The 19,682-nt window shown below is 43.7% G+C and overlaps 2 pseudogenes; one reads left to right on the forward strand and one right to left on the reverse strand.

Moving 5' to 3' along the window:
- The first annotated feature begins 1,731 nt into the window (after positions 1–1,731).
- LOC121785387 lies at positions 1,732–5,432 on the forward strand (annotated as a pseudogene).
- A 335-nt stretch (positions 5,433–5,767) lies between these two features.
- LOC121784555 lies at positions 5,768–6,471 on the reverse strand (annotated as a pseudogene).
- Positions 6,472–19,682: the final 13,211 nt, after the last annotated feature.

Consider the following 19,682-nt stretch of genomic DNA (forward strand, 5'->3'; position numbering starts at 1 on the left):
ATTTGGTTCTCTGTTTCCCACAGACGGCGCCAGTGATGGTTGGGCGAATTTTTGATGGTAGTAAATGCAGGTAATGAATATAGATCACGACACAAGGAATTACGTGGTTCGATTTACTGAAGTAAATCTACGTCCACGGGAAGAAAGGAGGGCAAGATTGTATTGCTTGATCTGGTTTACAGCTTACAAATACAGACTTGCTATATGTTATTTGATGTCTAGAGCCCCTCCTCTATCTGATCTAAGTTCTATTTATACATTGAACTAAGATCGTGGCTTGCATCACCACTAACTAGGTCGTGGCTTGCATCACCACTAACTAGGTAGTGGATGTCGTGGAGGTCATGAGATCCTGCATGGGTCCACTATCTCTTTGTTTGGTCCGCTATCCTGCATGAGTTGACACCACTAAATAGATCGTGTAGTGGAGGTCGTGGAGGTTCTGCATGAGTCCACTATCTCCCAGTTCGGTCGAATACTGAGACCGAACTTCTGAACTATTGCCGAGCAGCTTTTGCCGATCTGAGAGTAGAGCTTGATTGGTCGGCTTTTACCGAGCTGTAGGATGGGGCCGAACTCTTTGGTAATGCCGAACTGATTGGTTGGCTTTTACCGAGCTGTAGGCTGGGGCCGAACTCTTTGGTAATGCCGAACTGATACTCTTCCTTGGGCTTTGGGCTGATGGGCCGTCACTGCTATTGGGCTTGTTTAGTACGTACCCCATCAATAATTATCTTTGTTTTAGTATATGTAGATAAGTACTCCTACATACGTGCTAATTGATGATGTTAGGTACAAAAATATGATATCGGAATTTTCTCGGAAAAAGATAAGCTTAGATTCACATAATTAATTATACATTTATAATTTCGTTTGTCATTTAATTAGTAGTAGTGTTTGACTTCCTTTCTTGGATATATAGTTGATCTTTCTATGATGCCAAAATTGTTGGCAATATTAAATTAAACTTTTCTAGATACAAGTTTTTTTCAATAAACAATTGTTCTATACGTGATAGGTAACTTGTGATTAAATATATTATCCAATTTATTTAAGACCAGATTAAGTAAGACTAATTTACAAAACAATGGGCAAAATGCATTACCGTTTTACCAAATAAAGAATGCAACATCTTTAGCCGTCTAGAGAAGATTCACAGAATGTCGAGAACATGAATTCATAAAACTTTTTTTAATTCTACTCACACTTTCAAGTTGTATTTAATAAATTATATAAGAATTCGTTAAGTCATGTTATAATATTATCTTATATATGAGTACGAATTGAAAAAATATCTAATTTGTCAGTAAATTCATAAATTTTCTTTAAAATCTAATTTTGCATATCAACTTTAAAATATGCTTGTAAAATACTGAATTATTGATTTGTTATGATTTTACAACCAATTAAAACAATGTCATATTGTTTGCAAAATTAGAACAAATCAATAGTTTAATCAACATTTTAAATAGGTACAAAAGTTTTAAAAGTTAATATATTCCATCACAACTTCTTACTCTTCAATATTCATTTAGGCCATTTTTGTATTATCTAAATTATTAATGATTTTTTATACTTAGTTTTTCATATCTATTTAATAACATAAAATGAAGTAATAAACCTCACCCGACTATCCAACCGAAAGCGGAAAAAAAAATCAAAATCGCTAATTCCCCGAATATTTCTGAAATGAAAATGGAGTAGCGATTTTAGCTGAAGCAAAACCCTAAGGCTAAACCCCTACTAAATCAAACCGATAGCAATGGCGCGGAGAAAACCGATTACTGCCAAAAAACCGGCGGAGAAGGATGGGAAGCCGGCGGGGAAGCGGCAGAGCAACGCCGAACGGTCGGCTTACTTCGCCCGGAGAGAAGCCGCTAAGGTGTTGCGCAGCACGCTCCAGGGCGATGCTCGGCGGCGAGCCATTGGCTCAATTAAATCGCTCGTTTACGGCCCCTCCGTTAGGAACAAGAAGGCTACATTGCTCTGGTTTGCGAAACTCTCAAACGTATGTAAGCAGCACTTATTCAGCTTAATCGTGCATTCACTCAATCGAAATGTTCATTTCTGGTATAGTGACTGTAATTGGACGGAATGAGCCTTAACTCGTTTGCGTGCTGCTAATATATTATGTTAATTAGTCGATGCAAAATGAGCTGGTCAAACTTCGGATTTGTTAATATCTAGATTATCACGTTGTGGTTAAGCTCAGTTAAAAGCTGGTTAGATTTCGTATATGTTGAGATGAGATCAATGCTGTATGCTATCATGTTGTGGTTGAGTTCCATTGGAGCTGGTTAGACTTCGTAATTGTTAACATGATATTAGTGCTGTAGATATTACTATGCTGTGGTTAAGCTCGATCTGAGTTAGATGGACTTTGTATTTCTGGATATGACATCTGATGCTGTAGATTTTCAAGTTGTGGATATGCTCAGCTCAAGTAGGTTAGACTTTGCAGTTGTTGATATGGGATGTACATGCTGTAGATTATCATGTTGGGATTGAGCTTAATTTGAGTTGGTGAGGCTTCGTTTTTTTGTATATGTCATCTAATGGTTTAGATTATCAAGTTGTGGTTATGCTGGATTTGAGTTGGATAGACTATGCGCTTATTGATGTGACATGAAATGCTGGAGATTATTGAACTGTGATTAAGCTCAATTCTAGGTGATTAGACTCCATTCTTATTGATATTGCATGAAACACTATATATGTCTGAGCTGTGATTAAGCTCAATTTAAGTCGGCCAAACTTCGTGTTTGTTTTTATGACATGGAAATTGTAATGCTGTAGATATCAAGTTGTGATGAGCCCAATTTCAAAATATTAAGTAGAAGCACTTTCTTTTGAGGTCATGTTTGATAAGATGAGAAGTTAAGCTTAAAATGAGTTTTTTGATTTGTAGATCTATCAGTTATTAAGGAGGTTATGGAAGAGGCAAATGTTGTAAGTTCCAAATGGAAGGTACAGCTACTTGAACAGATATGGATGTGATTATTTGAATAATGTATATGTTGCAATGCTGTTGATATTTTCTTAACTTCATATTATTTTTTATTGTTCTCAACAGAAGCAGAACGAGCTATTGTATATCATCGCATATGATCTACTTTTTGGACAGGTATACTATTATGCCACTTTTTATTGGCTCAAATATAGCAATTTATGATGTTTTTGACATTACTTGTATTGATCTGTTTATGTCTATAGCCTCACAGTTAAGTTGTAATATACTATCTGCATTCAATCTTGTTTTACTGCATCCGCATGTATTGATCTCGAATATCTGTTTTTCTTTCCTAGCAAGATCTATTAACTGGTGACGCCGAGAAGCATCTAATGTCAAAAAAGGATGCATTGCAATCAGCTCTATCACGGATTTTGAGGCGCAAGGGACTGAAAAATGTAGCAGACTTGATGGCTCTTGATAAAACGTCTGGTGTGTGTTACTTGCAACAATTTATATTCATTGCCATGTCTAGTTTTTGAAAATCCTACATTAATTCCTACTTCTTATTTTTGCAGAACTACAGAAACCTCGTTATGTTCGAGTTAATACTTTAAAGAACGACACTGAATCTGTCATAAGCGAATTAAGAAAACAATATGTGGTATGTTCTTTAAACTGATGAGACGAACTCATTCTACAGTCTAATTCCCCTCATATAGTTCTACACGGCATGCCTGGCATGCAGAACCTCGGATTTCTTGGTCTGCCAATTAAGAAGATATTGTTAAGCAGCCTAATTTCACATGCAAAAAATAGCATGCTAGATTTCAAAACTTGAGGAATTTGTTTGTTGTATCATATTTTTGTAAATTATGATGCCGTTTCTTGATTGTGTTCAGGTCCAAGAGGATGACACAGTCCCAGATTTACTGATCCTCCCACCAGGTGCTGATTTACACAATCATCCTCTAGTAAAAAATGGAAGTGTTTTTCTGCAGGTATTTACTCTCAAGATTCTCTGAATCTCAGTACTATGGCCCACTGAATTTCCTGTAGAAAATATATAAATTGTCCGAACCAGCACATGAAAGTCTATCATTTGCAGGGTAAAGGAAGCTCCATGCCTGCCGTAGCCCTTGATCCTAAACCCGGTTGGGAGGTATATCACTCAAAGTACCCCCACACCTATGTATTTAATCTAACACAATTTAACTATACAAATCCGCTTCGTGAAGGTTATCGATGTCTGTGCAGCTCCTGGGAACAAAACCGTCCACCTTGCTGCTCTCATGAAGGGCAAGGGTAAGATCATCGCTTGCGAACTCAACAAAGAAAGAGTCGAGCGCTTGAAGAATAATGTCAAACTCTCTGGCGCACAAGTATCCTTCGAAATACTTGATTGCCCTCCATCTATCTGTTACATATCATACAGTTAAATATAGCTAATTCTGGACTTGTTAACTTAACTACAACATAGATGTGAAAGTTAAGCATGAAGACTTCTTAAACCTTGATCCTACTGATCCCTCACATTCCAAGGTAATCTTGGAATTTCATTATCTCATATGTAAAATTCTTTCAAATACATCATAGTTTTCGGTCTGCAGATTCGAGCTATACTTTGGATCCATCATGCTCTGGATCTGGGACTGCGTCTTGACAGATTAGATCATCTACTTCCATCGCATAATGCAGGTGACATTTTCGCCTCTTTGACTGTAATGTTACACAATTCCAGCATTAATACAATGTGACCTATTGTTGATTCTTTTAACAGACGGGTCCTGGTAATGCTGACACAACGCGGCTGCGCAAACTTGCCGCTTTCCAGAAGAGGGTCCTCGAGCAAGCGTTGTCTTGTAAGGCCATCGATGTGCTTGTTCATTGATCATTATTATGTGTTGCAATATGCAAAATTTCCATAAATATTTAGTTTGTGTGTTTTAAATTGTGAGTACAGTCCCAGCAGTGGAGAGAATCGGTTACAGCAACATGTTCAATACATCAAATTGAAAACGAATGATGTTGTCAACTCTGTTCTGCCTCTCGCATCATCTCATGGCTTCAATCTCGAGACGCCCTTCCCTCAGTGGCCTCGTCGACGGTCTCCCCACGCTTGATGGCTGTAAGTTCCCTACCCGAGACTCGGGCCCTTTAGTTGGATGAAAAACGTCTTACCAACTAATCGTCCATATCTTCTACTTGAGTTGCTCTGCTAAATTTTCATTTTTCACAGCTGAACACTTGCTGCGAACGGATCTTGTAGAAGATAAAGAAGGGTTTTTCGTTGCTTTATTTGTTAGGAGAGAGAATTTTGAAGATCGTCGTCGGAAGAAGCAGCGCACAACTCAAAAAAGGAAACCTCTCAACTTCTTTGTTGCTAGACTTCTTAAACTGGTTTAATTTTTCCTCAAAATTTTAATACTAGGAGTAGTATTTATTTTTCTATTTTATAATATTAGCATTTATTTTTCACATTTATATTTCCGTTCAAGTAGCTAAATTTATAGATTTTTATTTCAATCCACTACTAACAATCTTAAACACATTTTAATTAAAATACAAAAATCAATCTGAATTAGTATCTCATTAAATTTGTGTTATCTATCAGATCAAATTTGTTACCAGGAGGATGAGTACTAGTACTTTTTTGCTCCTTTTGCCTTTTTGGCTCATAAATTCAAGACGATAGAATTTTTTTTTCCTTTTTCCGATTTTTTGCTTGATTCCAAAATCCGAATTGATAATAGTAGCTTTTTTTTGGCTTCTAAATTTTAAGATTGTATCACAAGTTCCAATTTCATAGTAAATCACTAGAAACCAAACTCATAAAACTCATATTCAGGATATTTAGGAGGTGCCCAGTACATTGATCAGCCAAAAAGAACAAAACAAAAAAGAAAACATCATTATTTAACACTCCCATTCATAGCCCATCACCCACCCCCACCTCTCAACCAATCTTAACCTCAATAGTTTTGGGCTTCTTGGGCTCCGGCGGCGGCAGCTTCGCCACCGTAACAGTGAGCACCCCGTCCTGGCAAACGGCGGAGATCTTATCCGTGTCGGCATTCTCCGGCAGCACAAACTTCCTCATAAATTTGCCGATCCTGCGCTCCATCCTCACATACTTAGCGCCTTCCTCCTCCTCCTCCCTCTTCCTCTCGCCGCTGATGTTGAGCACATTGTCCTCCTCCACCTGCACCTTGATGTCGCCGGACTTGAGCCCCGGCATGTCGATCACGAACACGTACGAGCCGTGTGTACTTGACGTCGGCCGGCGTCGCCGCCATTGCCTTGGCGTCGCGGACGTAGGTCCGGGTGGGGCCGCCGGCTGCTGATTTGGCGGCGTCGCTGCCGTCCTCTTCGTTGAGCATGTGGTGGAGGGTGTGGAGGAGGGGAGCGTCCAATCCCATTAGCCTGAAATCCATTTTCTTCTCAGATTTGAAATTAGAGTTTTGCTTTGTTGCTGTTGTTTGAGATTGTGATTGAGATGAGGAAAGGGGTGGGGAGGTGTGTGTTAAATATAGGGAGGGGGTGGAAGATTAGAGAAGTTTCTGGAGAGAGAAAGGGAAGTCTCTCGTGCTCTCTGGAAGAATGGATATTGGTCTAGAATGTGCATGTTCGCTAACGTGGACACATTTGCTGAATTTCAATTTATCTACCCCATTATTATTATCTAAATAATGGGGTACATATTTAATTAATTTTTTGCCCTAATATTTTTTGCTTATTTTTCGATGTCCCATTGTTAATGTCAAGTAATTTTCTTTTCTTTTTCTTGTTTTGGAAATATTATCAAAATAAATTTTCATCTTAGCTGCTAATCGCAACATATTATCAAAATAAATTTTCAAAATAATGCAATTTAATGTGTAAATTCGATTTAGCCATCTCCAAAGTCCCACGAACATCTTCTGGTAGGAAATCTACTCCGAGTCTCTGACTCAATTAAACTACTCCATAGTAGTTAGAATATCGACTTTGATAAGTATTACTCTCACATTCTAAACTTTTTTATTATTGGCCCCACAGTTTTGTTTTCTTAGTTAGGAGTAATATTTTTAAAGATATACTATTAAGACCCTCGTATATGACTATAGGATTTTTTCGTTATGTATGTATCAAATTTGGTATACGACTAGAATTTTTTCGTTGTGCATGTATCAAATTTGGTATATGACTAGAATTTTTTCGATGTGTACGTATCGAATTTGGTACATGACTAGAATTTTTTTGTTGAATTTGCGATATAAGTAAAAGTATATCATTAAAAACCTTCACCAGTAATACATTCCGAAAATAGGAGTAGTATCTGAATCAAATTCGGGTTAATACACACAATAACCGAAATTCTTGATCACAAACATTTAATCGAAAACACACACAACAATTCCTTCAAGTCTTCTCCACAGCACCTAACCACCAACCTTAACCTCAATCACCTTCGGCCTCTTGGGCTCCGGCGGCGGCAGCTTCCGCACCGTGACCGTGAACAATACTAATATGTTATGAAAAAAACACTTGAAAACTAATAAAACTACAGCCATCAATCAAAGCTCATCCTCTTCCTCCTCATATACAATCACCTCTCTCTCCTTCTCCTCAACATACCCATACTTCCTCATCACATACAACACCGCCCTCGTCATATTCCGACGAACACCAACGCCATCAGCACCAGCCACAGGATCACCGACACCCTCGCCACGTGGTACACCGTGTTCTCCACGTGCTTGGGCGTCATGTTGATCAACGTGACAAAGTACGTGAGCGTCTGGGCCGATATCGCTATCCACATCGTCACCATCTGGGTCCACATCCACCTCCTCCGCCTCATCGGGAGCCCGCTCACCTGCAGCAAGATTATGCTCAGGGACGCGAGGAACGCGATCGTGTTGAACACCATGTACTGCCCGTACTTGTCCGGGAGCGTGTAGGCCATCACGGACTGCCCGGCCTTGTGGGCCTTGTCCGCCCGGGTCGTCCTGTTAGGGTTGCCAGCAAAATCTCCCTGCCAGACTCCGCCTGGCGGGGAGAGGCCGGCTTGGAATGCCACGGTGGCCGTGAGGGAAGCACGATCACAAACGCGCTCCTCTCCGCCCCACGCAGTTCCGTGTGCTTGTTTTCTTCGGCTGCATATTCGCGGAGAGCTTAACGCGATAGGCTATCATAGCTATATTTTTTCGACAGACTTTGTTGATGCTGCAATGGTTTTTATGTTCTAGTGACACATTGCTATTGACCTCCACATCCATGCAAAGATGGTTGGGCGAATTTTTGATGGTAGTAAATGCAGGTAATGAATATAGATCACGACACAAGGAATTACGTGGTTCGATTTACTGAGGTAAATCTACGTCCACGGGAAGAAAGGAGGGCAAGATTGTATTGCTTGATCTGGTTTACAGCTTACAAATACAGACTTGCTATATGTTATTTGATGTCTAGAGCCCCTCCTCTATCTGATCTAAGTTCTATTTATACATTGAACTAAGATCGTGGCTTGCATCACCACTAACTAGGTCGTGGCTTGCATCACCACTAACTAGGTAGTGGATGTCGTGGAGGTCATGAGATCCTGCATGGGTCCACTATCTCTTTGTTTGGTCCGCTATCCTGCATGAGTTGACACCACTAAATAGATCGTGTAGTGGAGGTCGTGGAGGTTCTGCATGAGTCCACTATCTCCCAGTTCGGTCGAATACTGAGACCGAACTTCTGAACTATTGCCGAGCAGCTTTTGCCGATCTGAGAGTAGAGCTTGATTGGTCGGCTTTTACCGAGCTGTAGGCTGGGGCCGAACTCTTTGGTAATGCCGACTGATTGGTTGGCTTTACCGAGCTGTAGGCTGGCCGAACTCTTTGGTAATGCCGAACTGATACTCTTCCTTGGGCTTTGGGCTGATGGGCCGTCACTGCTATTGGGCTTGTTTAGTACGTACCCCATCAACTACCCCCCCCGAAAAGCGAAGTGAATCACTTCGGCGAAGCGAGTCACTTCGGCATTCTGGATAAAGGTACGGGGGAGGCTGACGTCAGGGACGTGCCTTGCGCGTGACTGCATTAAATGCGACAGTAAAATCCGGCCGTTGAATCCTGAAAAGGTGGGATTCGAAACGGTGCGATGATTTTGAAATCTTCTCCGAATCTGATAAATACGTCCTTTCTTCATCATTTGAACACTTTTGCTATTGCTTCTTCTGCATTCTCTCTCTTTTGCGTAAAAATTTCCTTCCGCTTTCAAGAATTTCTTCAGAATTTCTTCAGACTTTCAAAGAGTAAGAACCATGTCTTCTTCTTCTTCTTCTGAGTCAGGTAGCGGTAGGAAAGGGGTAAGGGTCTTCTAGCCGGAAAGAATCCGGGGAGAAGACCGTAGAGTATTTTCACAGCATCTTGAGTAAGGATACTGTGATATCCTTACACGAAAAATATTTTTTTCCTGGGGGGAAGGTTGCGATTCCCGACGACCTTCATAGGGCTGACTCGCCGCCGGAGGGTTACGCCACCGTTTATGAAGCCGGCTTTGGAATGCGGCTTCGTTTCCCTCTTCCCCCTGCCTTTGTAGAGCTGCTAGATTTTTTTCAACTCCCTTTAGGTCAGGTGACTCCGAACTCTTGGAGGCAACTTATCGGCCTTTGCTGCCGAACTAGCGTAGGCTAGATAAGGATCTGTCTCTGAGGGCAATCCTTAATTTTTCCAGTTTAAGAGGAAAGGATCTTGGTTTTACTTGATCCCTTTACAGGCCTTTTAGGGCCTTCTGCAAAACCAAGTGGCCAAAGTGGCAACATCGCTTCTGTTTTTATAATAGGACAGCGGCTCCGGGCTTCCTGGAGAGGGCCGAAGTCCGTGATTCTCATCCTCGGTTAGAACCGTTGGACGAGCTCGAGGGCGAGCTCAATAAGATTCCTATGATTAGGAAGCAGTACCTGGAGTCTGAGCTCGTCAAGGGCGACTTCGTGTTCGACTCCTCGTCTTCGGACGAAGAGACTGAGGGTGAGGAATTCTTTTTTATGCATTACTGCCTTGACGACGAAAACTAACCTTGTTTTCTTGCTTTTTGGCAGTGAACTTGCTGAACAAGATTAGTCGCAATCCTCCGAATCTAAGGAACCGGAGAGGCCGAAAACCACCAGCTCGGCGTCTGATGCCTGGAGAAGAATCCGAAGAGGCAAAAGACCTCTTCGGATCCAAAGAAGTCGGAGTCGACTTCGGCAAATAGGAAGGGGAAGACCCAGAAGCCCCCAAGAGCGCCGGAGAAAGACGTGGTCTTGGCGCCTCCTTCGGAACATATCTGTGAACCCTTTTTATGGCCCACGGACTTCGCCGAGGTGAATTCTCTTCTTGATTTTCTGGCCTTGCTTTTTTCCTGTATTTTTGTGGCCCCTCGGTTGACTTTTTCCTTTTTCCATTTTCAGAGGAACGATATGCTCTCCAAGCTCGTCGCCGTTGAAACTCTCCAAAGCGTCCAACGATTATGCTGAGATGCAGAGGAAGTTGGCGGCTGCTCGTCACCAGGCCGAACAGGCTAAGGTAGACTTTGAGAAGGCCAGAGCTGCTAGGATCTCGGCCCAGGATGAAGCCCAGTTTGCCAAAAACCAAGCTCGTCATCCAGCGAGACGCAGACGAAACGGAGGGATTGCTGCCGCCGTGGTTGCCCAAGGGGAGGTACTCCGTGCTTTCGCGGAGAACCTCTTTCTGAGCAATCAATTTTCGGCCTTTGTCGGTGATCTGCTGAAACTGATGACCGATAATGCCGAAGCAGGGCCGAAGTCGTCCTGCCGCTGTACGGCCGAGAGATAGCAGCTCGTCTCCAGAGTCTGCCGCTCCTTGAGGAGCTTGCTTCGTCCTCGGTCCTGCTTTCTGCTGACCGAGTTCGTAGTTGCCGAGCTAACCGGACGAGAATATGGAGGCTATCTTTGCCTCCTTAGGGCCAGTTTCACCCGCTCCAATTTTCCACGGAGAGGGTGAGACCGAGCAGCTTGATCAGCAGACCGGAGACAGGCAGGCCGAGCAAGAGGTGCTGCTGATCGGTGATGGGGGCACCGAGCAGGCTGGGGGAGCAGGGAGGCCGAGGCTGAAGCTGAGGCAGACAAGGAGAAGGAAGCTGAACCTCACCGAGGAGCCGGAGACGAAGCTGGCGGAGTATGATTTCGTCTCCCTTCTCTTAGTTTAGTTTCTTCCTTCTTGTAAAATGGCCTTGAAGCCCTCCTTGTGTAAAAATTTTTTTTCTTATGAATGAAAAAATTCTCTTTCTGCACTTGTGTCTTCGTATAGCTTTTCGTACTCTCTTTTACTCCTGTTGTGGTTTACTACCTGCTCAGTAAACTGAAATGCCGAACTGACATAGCTGCTTTGTATTCTTAACTCTTAAGGAGCTGGAGGTACTTCACTGGAAGCGGCTGTACTCTTCCGCTTTAGACGAAGCTGAGAAAAAAGCCATAGCTGACCAGATGAAGAATGACGAACTCTTGGCTTGTTTAGTGAAGCTGGAGGCCGACAATAAGGACTTAGAGTCCGAAAAGAAAGATCTGGAGGCCGAGCTGAACACTGCCGTCGCTGAGAGGACTGCGTATGAGGATTTCATCAGCAGGCGCGGGGGAATGACCATCTCTGAAGTTCAGGAACGAGTTGACGAACTGTGGGAGGAATATCACGTACTCCGGAGGAACAATGCGCTGGAGAGCTCGGCTTGCCAACAAGTTGTGAAATCATTGCGGCGCTGGGCTTCTCGGTACAACATTGTTCTTTCTCGGCGTCCTTCAATCGAGAGATTCCTTAGGCATTTCCCGCCAATAGATGCTCATACTCCAGCTCAAACCTCTGATCCACTTGCTCAAAATCCTACTCCAAATCAGCAACGAAACTCAGGAGCAACCGGAAACGTCAAGACAAGGACGGACTGAAGTTCGTAGAGGAGCTGTGATTATGAGTGAGCAAGATCAACAAATGCTTCGTGAAGAGACTCTTCGCCGCCGAGGTGCCAGTACTTCCCGGACTCAAGGAAGAGGCGGTAGGTCGATCAGAGCATCTCGTCGACCTGCTTATTCTTCAGCTGCCCGGAACGCCCGAACTCGGCTTCACGAGGATTTTGTGAATAGATGGCTCAACTTTAGCAACCAGGAACAGTAGAATAGTCCTTTGTAATAGCGTAACGCCTTCTCGTAGGGCAGCGGAGTTGTATGCCGAACAAGTTTTAATAAATGAAATCTTCATTTCGCTTCTATCACTGCGTATTTACAGCTCAGCGAAAAAATTTCATCGTGCTCGTCCTCGGTCTTATGAAGTAAACTTCTTTGACCGGACTCGTCCTCGGTCTTATGAAGTGAGCTCCTTTGATCGGACTCGTCTTTGGTCTTATGAAGTAAACTTCTTTGACCGGACTTGGTCCTCGGTCTTATGAAATAAACTTCTTTGACCGGACTCGTCTTTGGTCTTATGAAGTAAACTTCTTTGACCGGACTCGTCTTTGGTCTTATGAAGTAAATTTCTTTGACCGGACTAAGCTTGTGTCCTAATTTGGCGAGTTTTATCGCTCGGATCGGACTTTCCCTTGTCCTAATTTGGGGATCGGACTTTCCCTTGTCCTAATTCGGCGAGTTTTATCGCGTGGATCGGACTTTCCCTTGTCCTAGTTCGGCGAGTTTTATCGCGTGGATCGGACTTTCCCTTGTCCTAATTCGGCGAGTTTTATCGCGTGGATCGGACTTTCCCTTTGTTGCAGTTCGTTTCAGACGAACTGCTTGTTTCTTAGCTAAATTGTGGTCTTGTATCCTCCTTAGAAGCTTGGACTCACAATCGTTGGCTTATATATGTTCTAAAAAGGGGATCAGCCTTCGAAGAACAAGATACCTCAGTAACATTTGTAAGAGACGACACGCATATAGACAGACAAAACGCACATAGACGAACAAAACGCACATAGACAAACATGAAAAACAAGTAAAAAACAAAGAAAGCACATACCCCTAGGACCAAACTAGACACAAGACTGACTGACCGGACTGTCTCTTACAAATGGAACTTCTTGAGGTTGGAAATGTACCATGTTCGGGGTACTTGTTCTCCTGACATGTGAGTCAATTTGTAAGACCCTTTGCCGAGGACTTCTGACACCCGATATGGACCTTCCCATGTGGGTTCGAGTTTGCCCAGCTTTTCTGCTCGGCTTACTTCATTGTTTCTCAAGACGAGATCTCCCACTTGAAATTGCAAGCTTTTTCACCCTTTGGTTATAATACCGGGCTACTTGCTCCTTGTACTTGGCTGCTTTTATGCAGGCCAATTCTCTTCTTTCTTCGGCCAGATCTAGTTCGGCTCTTAGTCCGTCATCATTCATTTCTGAGGAGAAATTTAGAGTTCGGGGACTGGGTACGCCGATCTCAACCGGAAATCACGGCTTCAGTGCCGTACACCAGACTGTACGGAGTTTCACCGTTGGAGGTTTTGGGTGTAGTTCGGTAGGACCATAGGACTTGAGGGAGATTTTCTACCCATTGTCCTTTGGCTTGTTCTAACCGAGCTTTTAACCCTTTCACCAAGATACGGTTTGTTACCTCCGTTTGTCCGTTTGCTTGTGGGTGGGAGACCGAAGTGAACCGCTGTTGAATATTCAGCTCTTGGCACCAATTCTTGAATGTCTTGTCGGTGAACTGAGTCCCATTATCCGAAATGAGGATGTGGGGTATGCCAAATCGGCACACTATGTTCTTCCAGACGAAATCCAATGCCTTCGAGCTCGTTATCGTAGCTAATGGTTCAGCCTCCACCCACTTCGTGAAGTAATCCACGGCAACGATAAGGAATTTCATTTGCCGAGGAGCTTGTGGTAGTGGTCCTACTATGTCTATGCCCCATTGCATAAAAGGCCAAGGGCTTTGCATAGCACATAGATCGGTCTGCGGCATCCTTGGGATATTTGCATGAATTTGGCACTTCGTACATGTCTTGACGAGCTGCACTGCTTCTTGTACCAAAGTTGGCCAATAATATCCCCATCTCAGAACTTTTTAGCTAAAGCTCTAGCTCCGATGTGGCTACCGCAAGATCCTTCACGAACTTCTCTAAGGATGTAGTCCGTCTCTTCTGGTCCTACACATCGCAATAACGGTTGAAGGTAGGACTTTCTGTATAGGACTCCTTCATGAAGTTCATACCGAAGTGCTCGGCATGTGATTTTCCGAGCTTCTCTCTTATCCTCGGGCAGTTGTCCTTGATCTAGATACTGTAAGATCGGCGTCATCCAGTTCGGCGAGCTGGTTACTGAATGTACCTCAGCTTCATCAATGCTTCGGTGTAGTAATTCCTCCACCTTTGAGCTCGGATATGAGGCCAACTTACTTAAAGTATCTGCTCGGCTGTTTTCCGCTCTGGGAATGCGGATTATCCGAAATAAGAGAAACTTCGGCTAATGCTTTGCGCTTTGTCCAAGTATTTTTTCATCCTCTCATCTCGGGCTTCACTTGTACCCAGCATGTGATTCACTATGACTTGTGAATCACAATGGATTTTGAGAGATTTGACAAATAGACTTTGCGCTAATTGAAGTCCGGCAAGGAGGGCTTCGTATTCGGCTTCGTTATTAGTAGTTGGGAATAAGAACCGAAGTGAATAAGTTACCTCGTGTCCGTCGGGAGCGATAAGTAGAATACCAGCTCCACTTCCCGTCTTATTCGAAGCTCCATCTACGAATCCACTCCAGCAGTCCGGCGGTTTTACTTCGGATTCTTGGGGCTGTGTTAGTTCGTCATTGGCAGGATTTTTCTGTTCGGCAATAACAGGGATTGCTTGATCGAACTTTGCTTCTGCAAGAAAATCTGCCAAGGCTTGTCCCTTGATGGCTTTCCGAGGCAGATATTCTATTGAGTGTTCTCCCAACTCTATGGCCCATTTGGCGATTCTGCCTGATGCTTCTGGCTTGGTCAAAACTTGCCGAAGTGGCAGATCGGTTAAGACGCATACCTTGTGAGCATAGAAGTATGGCCGCAGTCTCCTTGTTGCATTTACTAACGCCAGAGCAATTTTTTCCAGAGGTTGATACCTTGTTTCTGGACCTCTTAATGCTCGGCTTGTAAAGTAGATGGGAAGCTGCTTTAGGCCTTCTTCTCGTACGAGCACCGCGCTAATGGTTTGATCTGATGCGCTAAGTATAAGAATATCACTTCGGCATCTGTTGGAGCAGAGAGAATTGGAAGCTTGGCTAAATAACTTTTGAGCTCGTCAAAAGCCTTTTTCTGCTCGGCTACCCACTCAAACTTTGGTGCCTTTTTCAACACTTTGAAGAACGGTAGTTGCTTTTCGGCTGCTTGGGAAAGGAATCTATTCAGTGCGGCTAGACATCCAGTTAGTCTTTGCACATCATGTATGGACTTCGGCATCGCCATGTTCTGAACAACTTGAACTTTTGAGGGATTTGCCTTGAGTCCGTCCCTTGAAACCCAACAACCCAGAAACTTTCCCGAATCTACCAAAAAGGTACATTTTTGGGGATTGAGTTTGAGGTTGGCTTTTTGAGCACGTCGAGGGTGGATTTGAGGTTGTCTTCGTACTCCGAAGTGCTTCTGCTTTTGACGACTATGTCGTCAACATACACTTCAACCTCTTTTCCGATCAAATGCCGAAAGAGCTTATCTACCATCCTTTGATATGTGGCTCCGGCATTCTTTAAACCGAATGGCATCTTTTTATAAGCAAAGATGCCGAAGTCAGTAATGAAAGCCGTTTTTGAAGCATCATTCTCATCCATTAAAACTTGGTGGTAGCCTTTGTATAAATCAAGAAAACAGAAAATTTCGAAGCCGATCAAAGCTTCTACTTTTTTATCTATGTTCGGAAGGGGATAGCAATCTTTAGGACAGTGCTTGTTTAGATCGGTAAAATCTATGCACATCCGCCATCCTCCTTCTTTTTTCTTGATCATCACAGGATTGGCCACCCAAGAAGGATATTTCACCTCGAATAATACATCCGCTTTCAGTAATTGGCGGACTTCGTCATGGATGACTTGATTTCTTTCTGCCGCAAAGAGTCTTTGCTTCTGTTTTATAGGCCGGACTGAAGGATCAATATTTAACCGATGAGTGATTACCTCAGGGGGCACTCCGGTCATGTCCAACGGAGACCATGCAAAGACATCTTTGTACTCCTTGAGGAGCTGGATGGTCTTTTCCCGGAGTAGGGGCGTTCCCGCGAAACCGATCTTGACCGTTCTGGATGGATCATCTTCGTATAACTGAACGGTCATTGAGTTCGACTCTGGTGTGACTTCGGTCATTTCGCTTGCCTCTGACTCCGGCTGCTGTGATTGCTATGCTTGATGATGCCGATCTGATTGCTCGGCACTTTTAAGCGCAATCTGCAGACACTCTTTTGCTCTCTTTTGATCACCTCGGATGACCGCTATCCCACCTTTAGTGGGAATCTTGATGGTGAGGTGATAAGTAGAGCAAACGGCCCGAACTGCGTTGAGCCAGTCTCTTCCCAAGATGATGTTGTACGGGGACCGAGCTTTTACCACAAAGAACTCGATCATCGTACTGGAGCTTGTAGGCGCTTTTCCCACCGTGATCGGAAGGCTGATAATACCTTCAGGGCGGGTGTCCTCCTGGGCGAAACTTTTCAGAGGAAGTGGAGCCGGACTGAGCCGAGCTGGATCCACTTCTAGTTTATCGAAACATTCTTTAAAAAGAATGCTGACTGACGCTCCGGTATCCACAAACACTCTGTGGATCAGTTTGTTTGCCACTCCGGCTTGGATGACAATAGCGTCTTGATGAGGAGAGATGGCCGGGACGGGATCTGCATCTGAAAATGTAATCACTTCGTCCTGCTTCAGCCTTTTATGCGTTGGCTCCTCTCGATTGAAGCCTCTGCGCTCTGACTTCAGGGACGATTTAGTCTTCCCGGCAGGGAGAGCATCAATAGTCAGGATTACTCCATCATATTGCAGCTCGTCATCGTCTTCGGGGTCCTGTTGCTTTTTCGGATCCTGAGGAGCGCAGTTCGCACCTCTCTGCTTTTTGTTCTTTTTCGGCTGCTTGCTTTGGTATTTTTTTAACGTCCCTGCTTTCACAAGAGCATCAATACCTGCAGCCAAATGTCGGCACTCCTCGGTATCGTGACCGTGGTCTTGATGGAAGGAGCAATATTGATCCTGAGGTCGACGCGCGGCCGATTTCGTCATCCGCTTTGGTTTTTCGAACATATCGGAATGCAGTTCGAAAATTTCCGCTCTCGACTTGTTCAATGGTACGAACTGAGCGGGCGGCTTCTCAGGATTGAGACGTGGCCCCAATCGGTCTTGCACCGGAGCCCTTTGAATCCTTTCAAAAGGAGTTCGGCGAGGATGTCCCTGATCGCCAAAAGGAGTTCGGCGAGGATGTCCCTGATCGCTATGATCGGGCTTCCTCCTGTCTCCTCGGGATGAGCTGTCTAAAGACCGTTTGCGACGGTCTGCCTCATCGGCACGAGAGAACTGGTCCGCAATGTCCCACATCTCTTGAGCTGTTTGCGGACTGCATTCCACGAGCTTTCTGTAGAGAGCTCCGGGCAGGATTCCATTTTGGAATGCCGAAATGACAAGTAGATCATTGAGATCATCTACTTGTAGGCATTCCTTGTGGAATCTCGTCATAAAGTCGCTGATCTTTTCGTCGCGACTTTGACGTATAGAAAGCAGCTGAGCCGAAGTGATTCGGGCTTCCGCTTTCTGAAAGAACCTCCTGTGGAAAGCATCCATTAGATCTCGGTAAGATCTAATGCTGCCTTGGGGGAGGCTATCGAACCACCTTCTTGCGTTCCCGATAAGCAGCTCGGGAAACAGCTTGCACATATGAACCTCATTGAGACCCTGGTTCGCCATGTTATACTGATAGCGTCCCAGGAAGTCATGAGGATTCTCTAACCCGTCATAAGTCATCGACGGAGTTCGGTAGTTCTGTGGCAAGGGAGTTCGGGTGATATCGTCCGAGAACGGAGTCTTCAATGCTCCGTACATGGCGAACCCGACATCTCTTCGGTATGGAGGAGATGGAGTTCTCCTGTGATTCCGGTACCGAGGAGGAACAGGAACATGTCGGGGTTGAGGATTCTTCTTCCTGGAAGACACAGCACTACTGCGGTAGTGACTTTCATGTCTGGATGAGGAGGGAGAATCCACCGTTTTCGTCTCCGGCTTTTGGCTCTTTTGCAGGAAAATTAAGAACTCTTCCTGCTTCTCGGCCAAAAACAATTTGACAGCCTCGTTCAAATCGGGCTGCTGGGAAGACTCGGTGCGATGAGTCTTTGAGCGGCTTGTTCCTTCTCCGTGAGAACTGGAAGTAGATTTCTCCCGAGGCTGTTTTCCAGACCTGCGGGCTGGACTAGCTTCCTCAGGGTTATCACGAACGGTATTATGGGTGTTATGTGATCTGGTATGCATTTTTTTTTTTTTTTTTTGGGGTGAAAAAAGGGTCAAAAATTCGCTTTATCACAAATTTGGTTCTCTGTTTCCCACAGACGGCGCCAGTGATGGTTGGGCGAATTTTTGATGGTAGTAAATGCAGGTAATGAATATAGATCACGACACAAGGAATTACGTGGTTCGATTTACTGAAGTAAATCTACGTCCACGGGAAGAAAGGAGGGCAAGATTGTATTGCTTGATCTGGTTTACAGCTTACAAATACAGACTTGCTATATGTTATTTGATGTCTAGAGCCCCTCCTCTATCTGATCTAAGTTCTATTTATACATTGAACTAAGATCGTGGCTTGCATCACCACTAACTAGGTCGTGGCTTGCATCACCACTAACTAGGTAGTGGATGTCGTGGAGGTCATGAGATCCTGCATGGGTCCACTATCTCTTTGTTTGGTCCGCTATCCTGCATGAGTTGACACCACTAAATAGATCGTGTAGTGGAGGTCGTGGAGGTTCTGCATGAGTCCACTATCTCCCAGTTCGGTCGAATACTGAGACCGAACTTCTGAACTATTGCCGAGCAGCTTTTGCCGATCTGAGAGTAGAGCTTGATTGGTCGGCTTTTACCGAGCTGTAGGATGGGGCCGAACTCTTTGGTAATGCCGAACTGATTGGTTGGCTTTTACCGAGCTGTAGGCTGGGGCCGAACTCTTTGGTAATGCCGAACTGATACTCTTCCTTGGGCTTTGGGCTGATGGGCCGTCACTGCTATTGGGCTTGTTTAGTACGTACCCCATCAATAATTATCTTTGTTTTAGTATATGTAGATAAGTACTCCTACATACGTGCTAATTGATGATGTTAGGTACAAAAATATGATATCGGAATTTTCTCGGAAAAAGATAAGCTTAGATTCACATAATTAATTATACATTTATAATTTCGTTTTGTCATTTAATTAGTAGTAGTGTTTGACTTCCTTTCTTGGATATATAGTTGATCTTTCTATGATGCCAAAATTGTTGGCAATATTAAATTAAACTTTTCTAGATACAAGTTTTTTTTCAATAAACAATTGTTCTATACGTGATAGGTAACTTGTGATTAAATATATTATCCAATTTATTTAAAACCAGATTAAGTAAAACTAATTTACAAAACAATGGGCAAAATGTATTACCGTTTTACCAAATAAAGAATGCAACATCTTTAGCCGTCTAGAGAAGATTCACAGAATGTCGAGAACATGAATTCATAAAACTTTTTTTAATTCTACTCACACTTTCAAGTTGTATTTAATAAATTATATAAGAATTCGTTAAGTCATGTTA

Source organism: Salvia splendens, chromosome 21 (genome assembly GCF_004379255.2).
Source record: "Salvia splendens isolate huo1 chromosome 21, SspV2, whole genome shotgun sequence".
NCBI lineage: Eukaryota > Viridiplantae > Streptophyta > Magnoliopsida > Lamiales > Lamiaceae > Salvia > Salvia splendens.